The sequence below is a fragment of the Salvia splendens genome, chromosome 17 (assembly GCF_004379255.2).
Source record: "Salvia splendens isolate huo1 chromosome 17, SspV2, whole genome shotgun sequence".
In the NCBI taxonomy this organism is placed as follows: Eukaryota; Viridiplantae; Streptophyta; class Magnoliopsida; order Lamiales; family Lamiaceae; genus Salvia; species Salvia splendens.
The window spans coordinates 20,024,955-20,032,427 of NC_056048.1; the positions used below are offsets into that span (position 1 = coordinate 20,024,955).

The window sequence follows — 7,473 nt, forward strand, 5'->3', positions numbered from 1 at the left end:
ATTTTGAAATAAATACTAGAAATTTATAAAGAGAAAAGAAAGAGTGTTCAGAGCTTTGAGCATACAGAACACAACAGTTAGTATATCCAGCTAAGCCTTGAATTTACAGATGTTGATAAAAAAAAATGAAAGAGCATTTGTTTATGTTCTTGTGTAATCAAAACATAGTATTTTGATTTTCCAAGCTAAGTATAAGTTTACAAGATGCTTGATGATGAAAATAGAAAAAAAATGATACGCACTAAATTTGAGAAGTAATTCTATACTTTTTGTTTGAAATGAGAGAAAGCTTGAAAAAGAACAAGAGGGAAGACTCTATTCTATTACAAGTAGAAATGCTAAGTCTCGGGCTCTGCCTTAGGCCCGAATTTCGGCCTAGCTTCGACAGCCCGTTGAGATCAGAACATCAAGGTAGCAGCCGGACATGATGGGTCCTTATTCCTGCAAAATAATACAACCAAACAAAGCATGTGAAATGTTCAAAATTAGCAATAAGCCAAGAAAGGATAAGAGGGGTACCATCCCTGCCCTTTCCCAGCCTTAACCGCAGGCTGCAAAGGGGCAAATGAGCCTGCAATGTCTGCCTTCCAGCTGCGACAATCTGCAGTAACAATCTCTGCCCCTTTCTTGAGTACCTGCCACAGCAACCAAGCCATTTATTAGCTAAAGCACTAAGCTCCACATACAGCCAAATGCAGTTAGAATGGCAGCAAGATAAAACAAGAATAAGGCAGCCCAGACCTGAGTATACGAGTACACTCTCACAACCAACAAAAATGTCCCTGCAAGAGGATCAAGAGTTGCAGATTTTGCAGTTACCAAATCACCTATAAAGACCCCTCCTTACCACCCTCAACCTTCCCTTACACCACATCAAAAATTCAGCAACATAGTGAGTTAGGAGTGTGGGATTTGGAGCTCAAGGAGCAGGAATCAAGGCAACGGTCAATTTTAGAGGTAATCCTCACTAAACCAACCTCTGCATCATGATAAGAAATCATAGCTAGCACGAGAACTTAGAACCATAGAGCTTTGAACATAGCTACTGCCGTATTTGAAAAAAAATCATAGGATGCTAGCTATCAAATTTTACTTGAACACAAGGAACGGGTTCCTCCACCGTTTTCGATTACACTCCCAACAATAAAGTAGAATCCTCTGAAACTTCTATCCTTCAAAAGGGCTAATTAAAATGAACTAAGAAAGAGGACTTAGCTTTATGGGAATAAGCTGCTCAACGGAGGACTCGGCGGAGGGGATGGGACCGTCCGACGGAGGCCGATCGACGGTGATGGCGGGCAGGAGCGTTTGCTGCCTTAACGCGGTGGAAAAAGGGAGCAGGCAGCGACGGCTGTTTGGCCGGAGACGAAGACGGCGGCGCATGCAGCAGCGCCGCTCACCAACGACGGTTCCATCGAGACGGCGTTTCCGCCGGAGAGGCCACGAGGAAGAGGATTGGAGCGCCGCTGCTGTTCCCTCTAACCAAGAAATTGACTTGGGAATTTGGTGTAGCGAAAGAGAAGAAGAAGGATCGGAGGAGATGGAGGGAATGAAGCCGGTGAATCTCCGGCGAGCCAAGTAAACGGCGACTCGCCAGGAGAGAAGAGATTTTTGGCGAAGAAGAAGAGGTGCCGCTGGGTTTTTCTCAATTTGGGCCTAGGATTTAATTAGTCGGACCTAGGATTTAATTACTAGGCCACTGCCCATGAACAAATTCAATCTATGGAATTTAATTTCCCTAATCCACGGAAGAAAAGAATTATTAAGCCGTGATGAAGTAGTACACATTAAATAAATAGATGGGAACTTTAATAGTCGCAGAAAGTATTTCTTAAAATACTTAAGATAATCCGAGAATTCTAATACCGAACGGGTCAGCCGGTTACAGAACAAATTAAATCACCGTTTTAATTAAAGATTTAAGACTTCTAATTTTAGAAGGACAGAAATTAAAACAATAAGCACACGCTTAGGCATGCATTCATGCAAGATTGAATGATTACTCAAAGCCTAATTTAAGTACATTATTTTTTTGAAAAGGGACGTCGTCGCTCGACGAGTAAATCTCAAGTCAGACAGTACCCGTTTGAAAGGGTTAAGCAAACGAGGTGGGCTTTTCTATCCTACATTATGTGTGGGCTTCTTTCCTTTTTATTTACAGAACTCTATGAGAATAAGTGTGAACTTTTGAATGAGTTGTCATGCCATGTTTTATTTTGTGATTGCCATTCATGGTTAAAACGAATTCGGGTCCCAGTAGGTCAGTAAATCCTACTCGGACTAGTGTACACTTACGGACCGTGAGCTAGCGCAAGGTTGGCCGGTCTAGGGGTCGTGAGCTAGCGCCAGGTTGGCCGACCCAGTGATCGTGGAATGTGGCCACATTCCCGATTCACACAGCTTGACATGGTATATCATCAGAAAGTTAAAAGACTGCAGTCTATTTCAGAAAGAAATAACAGATTTTAGTGACCGGGACTTGTTTTCAGAAAAAAAACCCCGCGTTCACTCAGCTTGGCAGACAATTAAAAGAAAAACAGTTTTCGGCATAAGCCACTGAGTATATCAAGTACTCAGCTCTGCATATTGTTTTCCTTAATGTGCAGGTTGATCGATCGAGGCAGAGGAGGTGTTGGGACTGAAGATAAAATAAAAGAAGGGTAGCTAGTGTAGTATGTCTCCATACATGTTATACTTGTCTTGGAACTCTTCCGCTGCATAGACCTAGCTTTGTCTCAGTAAAGACAATGTCCCACATTTCACTCTGATGTAATGACTTGCTATCTTGATGACTTTTAGACAGTATTTCCTTAATTTCAGTAACTAGGATGATGTGTTGAGACAGTTTAGTATTGTTAGTCGCGAAATAGCTGCGCTTTCTTTGACTAGGAAGTTGTGGTCGTGACAGAGTGGTATCAGAGCACTTTTCTTTCGCTCTGACCCAAGAACCTTCCTTCTAAGCCTCAGTCCAGAAAAGATAGTATTAGGCTAGAAGATGAACAGAATGTTAAGTACAAGATCCCAACACCTCAGCTCGACATGATCAACCGCAGCAGAAACAGGGGTCGACGCCCGCTCGTCCAGAAAAGAGAATTTTGAAGAAAGAAAATATTTTTCCATTTTGAGAAAGAAAATGAAATTTTCTAAGTTTTTTTTTTTTTTTCTCCGAAAAAGAAAATAATTTTCACAGCCCTAATGGGAACGAAAATGTTTATTTGAAAAGTTTGCAAGACGCAACGTGCTAGCTGATACTTTGCATGAGATATGCTTAATGTATCTGTGATTTATGAGCTTGACATGAATGTATAGATGTCATGGGGACTATGTGAACCTAGAGTGCTTTAGAAAAGTACCTTAGGTGAGACTTTCAGGATCAAGTACTAGCAGAATAAGAATTTGTTACCGCCTTCCAGGGCGACGAGACCAACTAAAACCCATCAGTTTGGGCAAGCTTCAAATTCCAAGGAATTATGAGAAAGAAAAGACGAGCCAAAAAGTACTATTGTACTACTTATAGACAGCAATTAAAGGAAGTCCATTCTTTTAAGCACACAGATAGTATACATATATATATGTATACTAGACGATGAACCAAGAAGTTCCCAATGTCTTTGTAAAGACCAAGTTATAACGAAAATAGTTTACTTTCAAGCCTGTTCGGGAGATGCATCCCTACACGGAAAGAGATCGTACCCGCGATCTAGTAAAGTGATCTAATGTGGCGTAACAAGCCCAAGTGGCTACGTGATCCAGAAGCGATACTTATAGCGTGCTACGAAGCACGATGGAGAATGTAATGTTTTACCAGAATCAGCGTTCTAAGTTATCGAGAACGATATGAAAGTATGACCTCCAGCTGCAGTTATCAGTTTAACAGCACGAGGAACCCCATCTTGGAATGTGTGGTTTCCCAGAACGCGTTTATCATGTGCGAGCTCCACAAGAAAAACAAGGGAGTGTCACATAACTAGAACCGATGATTATAATCAATAGTACTTACTTGGATCCCAATGAAATTCTTTCTAAGAGTCCTCCCAAAGGACGGTACCCCGTCTGTTCAGACTTTAGTTGACTCCCAAGTAACATGTCAGTATTCATTTTTCTATGCAAGGTTTGACTCACTTCCAGTTTATGGACTTCAGTCCTTTGACTCATCGATAATAAAGAGTAATGTTTTGACTGTGTGAGCTCCAGTCATAAACCTTAAATTCTACAGTTGTTCATATCTATGACCTTCAGAATAAGCTTATTCTTCAGACATTCTTTGAACCTCCTAGACAACGATGTCCTGTCGTCTATTTAAGACTTGTGATTGATTCACAATTTTTGCTAGTAATACGCCACTGCCATTTTTCACAAAAGCAGTGATTCAGTTTCAGTTCCAGTTCCCAAATTTGGGATACTTCTATGTTTCAAGCATCGTTATTTGTTGTTCTCTCATGTGAGCCACAATATAGGGGATTTGTACCCCGATTTCTTCGACCCATGCAATGAAATTTCATTCTTACGATGCTTACATTTGTGATCTCCAGAATGATCACGCCACCTAAACATTTTCCTCAGGGAATTTCATGTTGTGCTGGAACTTTTGTCCACCTCCCTATTTTGTAACCATGTTGTGGCGATATCTTTCTTACAGAGGTGAAATTTTTCTATCTCAGTTCCAGTACATGTATTATTCCTAGTTTCGAAAATTTTCATTTCTGCAGCTTGAAGTTAAGGCAAGCATATTGCACTTTTCCCTAACGGGTTTGATCTAACTGATTTTGTTTTTCGAAATAGTTCATTTCAGTGATTGCCTTTAATGAACCTATGAAAGCATTGATGTGATTTTGTTATTCCATATCAAGATGCCTTTGAAACATGAACAATGTCCCTTCATTGCAATCGCCTACGTTTCTAAATTTTTCGCGATTGATCATCTTAGGCGGTGACATGTTTGAACCACTATCCTTGATGCTCAGATCCTTTCAATTCAATTGGACAATTGTACTGTCCTATTTGACAACTTACTATGGAAATTACAGTTAGTTCATTTCCATCCAGTTTTCATGACCTATCTCATGATTATTTCTAGCTCCCATCAAGGGTGAGCCTCAACTTCTATGAGCTCATTTGAAACCAGTTGGGCCCGTAGTTCTTTGAATGGACAAGATAAGCCCCATTGAACTCAGTACTTTCCTTCAAGGTCGATTATCGACGAAATGAGTTGAACAAGAAATGTTATTCTTGTCCAGTTGGGTATTCAGGAGCCCTTCAAATTTTCAGTCATATTCTCCTGTGTAAATAATAATCCAAGTTAAGACTATTAGATTAATCATCGAGTTATTGATACGAGACTATCAGATAAGGCATGGTCTCAGTTTCTTTCAGACACGCAGGACAAATATGCCTCTATTGAGACACGTGCAGAATATGAGGCACCAGCCAGGAGCGTCGCATAACCGGCGGCACAAAGCGTTAAATATTTTCGTTTACGTACCGCTTGTAACAAGCTGGTAGAAGATCGAATATTATGTTACGTAGAGAAGTAACTAGCCTTGAGTAAAGAAATATCAAGGAATATATGTGGATTGACTGACATCAGATGACGGGAAAGACCTATATAACTGCGTGACCGAACGAAATGCTTATTGCGAGTAGGATAAGTAAGCCACAAGAACAAAGACTCAATCTTGGTTATGTAATGAAAGCGTTAGAGAAAATGCAAGTACTTTCGTAGCTTAAGTTTGACGAAGCAAATCCCATCAGCAAGAGGGATTTGTCTGAGAGGTGGCCAGGAAAAGCTAAAGCTGGAGAGACATTCGGAAAGAGGAACGCGTGATAGCATCGCTACCCTCACCATCCCTACTATGAAAGGAAGAATCGAAATTCTTCTTTAAAGAGTTATCGCAGAAGAACCGATCTAGAGCCCTATAATACAGAGCAAGGGCAAACGTTAGCATTAAAATGCGAAGAAGTATTCTACTATATGCCACACCTCAATTAAGCGGCTCACCAAGGAGCTGTCGATAGAGTTTTGTGTTAATCTAGACGCGAGATCTGGATCACTTTGGAAAGTCATGCGAGATTATTTTACCATGAATCGCTCAGTTGAACCAAAAGGGCATGGAGACAGTAGCGTTGGGAGAAAGAAGCCAACACCTCCACATGCACTAATCCAGTATTCAAGGTTTAACGCGAGTAGAATAAAGTCTGTGCTAAATCATGACAAAGGATCGCCGTAAACACAAAAGCATCTTGAAAACGATGAAAGTAGACTACCTCAACTGAGCGAGAGGTTACGAGGTCATTAAGCCAGCTCAAGGACTACGATTACGATCGATACAAGCATTTGAGAACTTAGTATCTGACGATGAAATCTAAAACGAGGGACATTTGAGAGCCATTTTAGAAACGTTAAGAGCCGAGAAACTCTATGCTAAGTTCAGCAAGTGTGAGTTCTGGCTTAACGAAGTGAATTTCCTTGGACACATAGTGACAGCAGAAGGGATCCGAGTAGACCCTGCTAAAGTTGAAGTCGTGCAACGTTGGCAGTCACCAGCGACGCCCAATGAAATTCGGAGTTTTTTAGCACTGGCAGGATACTACCGACGATTCATGGAAGGATTTTTCTAAGATAGCAAGGCCAATGACTCAACAGCTCAAGAAAGGAGTTAAAGTCGATTGGACCCCAGAATGAGAAGCAAGCTTCCAACTGCTAAAGGAAAAGTTGATCACAAGACCAGTTGTAGCCGTGCTGGAAGCGGGAGTTGACTATGTGTGTATACAGGTGCATCGAAGGTCGGACTCGGGTGCGTGCTGATGCAGAAGGGCAAGGTGATCGCATATGCGTCACGCCAGTTAAGGTCACACGAGTTGAACCACCCGACGCACGACTTAGAGGCAGTGGTATACGCTCTGAAGATTTGGAGACGTCATCTCTATGGAGTTCGATGTGAGATCTTCACAGATCATAAGAGTCTCAAATACTTCTGTGAACAGAAGGATTTGAGCATGAGGCAGCGCAGATGGCTAGAATTAGTCAAAGACTATGACTGTGGTGTAAATTACCACCCAGGCAAAGCCAACTTGGTAGCAGATGCTTTGAGCAGAAAGACTGCGCCCCAAGAGGCTACTTTCCTCACACAAGAGGAAGAGCTCCTCCTTGAATTCGCCATGATGCGACTGGAGGTAGTAAGAACCCCGGAAACGGTGGACAGCAAAATTTTCACCTTGGTCATAGAACCAGACTTAAGAGCCAGAATCATCGACGCCCAGAGATGCGACGAGGCGTTAGAAAAGATCCGTCTCAGAGTGAGGACCGGAAATGGAGACAGTTACCGCGATGAAGCGGATAACGCTCTCACTTTCGAATGAAGACTATGCGTACCCAACGAGGATGCACTTAGGAACGAGATCATGAGTGAAGCTCATGAGACACCCTACGCTGCCCGTCCTGGTAGTACGAAGATGTATCAGGACTTAAAGAAG

The 7,473-nt window shown here is 41.8% G+C and overlaps 1 long non-coding RNA gene across 1 annotated transcript; it reads right to left on the reverse strand.

Annotated features, from left to right (window-relative positions):
• Nucleotides 1-246: 246 nt before the first annotated feature.
• On the reverse strand, nucleotides 247-1,700 carry LOC121773689. Its single transcript, XR_006044830.1, has 2 exons — nucleotides 520-1,700; nucleotides 247-441 (listed from the first exon to the last, which is right to left on the reverse strand). It is a non-coding gene; the product is annotated as an uncharacterized LOC121773689 (long non-coding RNA).
• Between the last annotated feature and the right edge of the window lie 5,773 nt (nucleotides 1,701-7,473).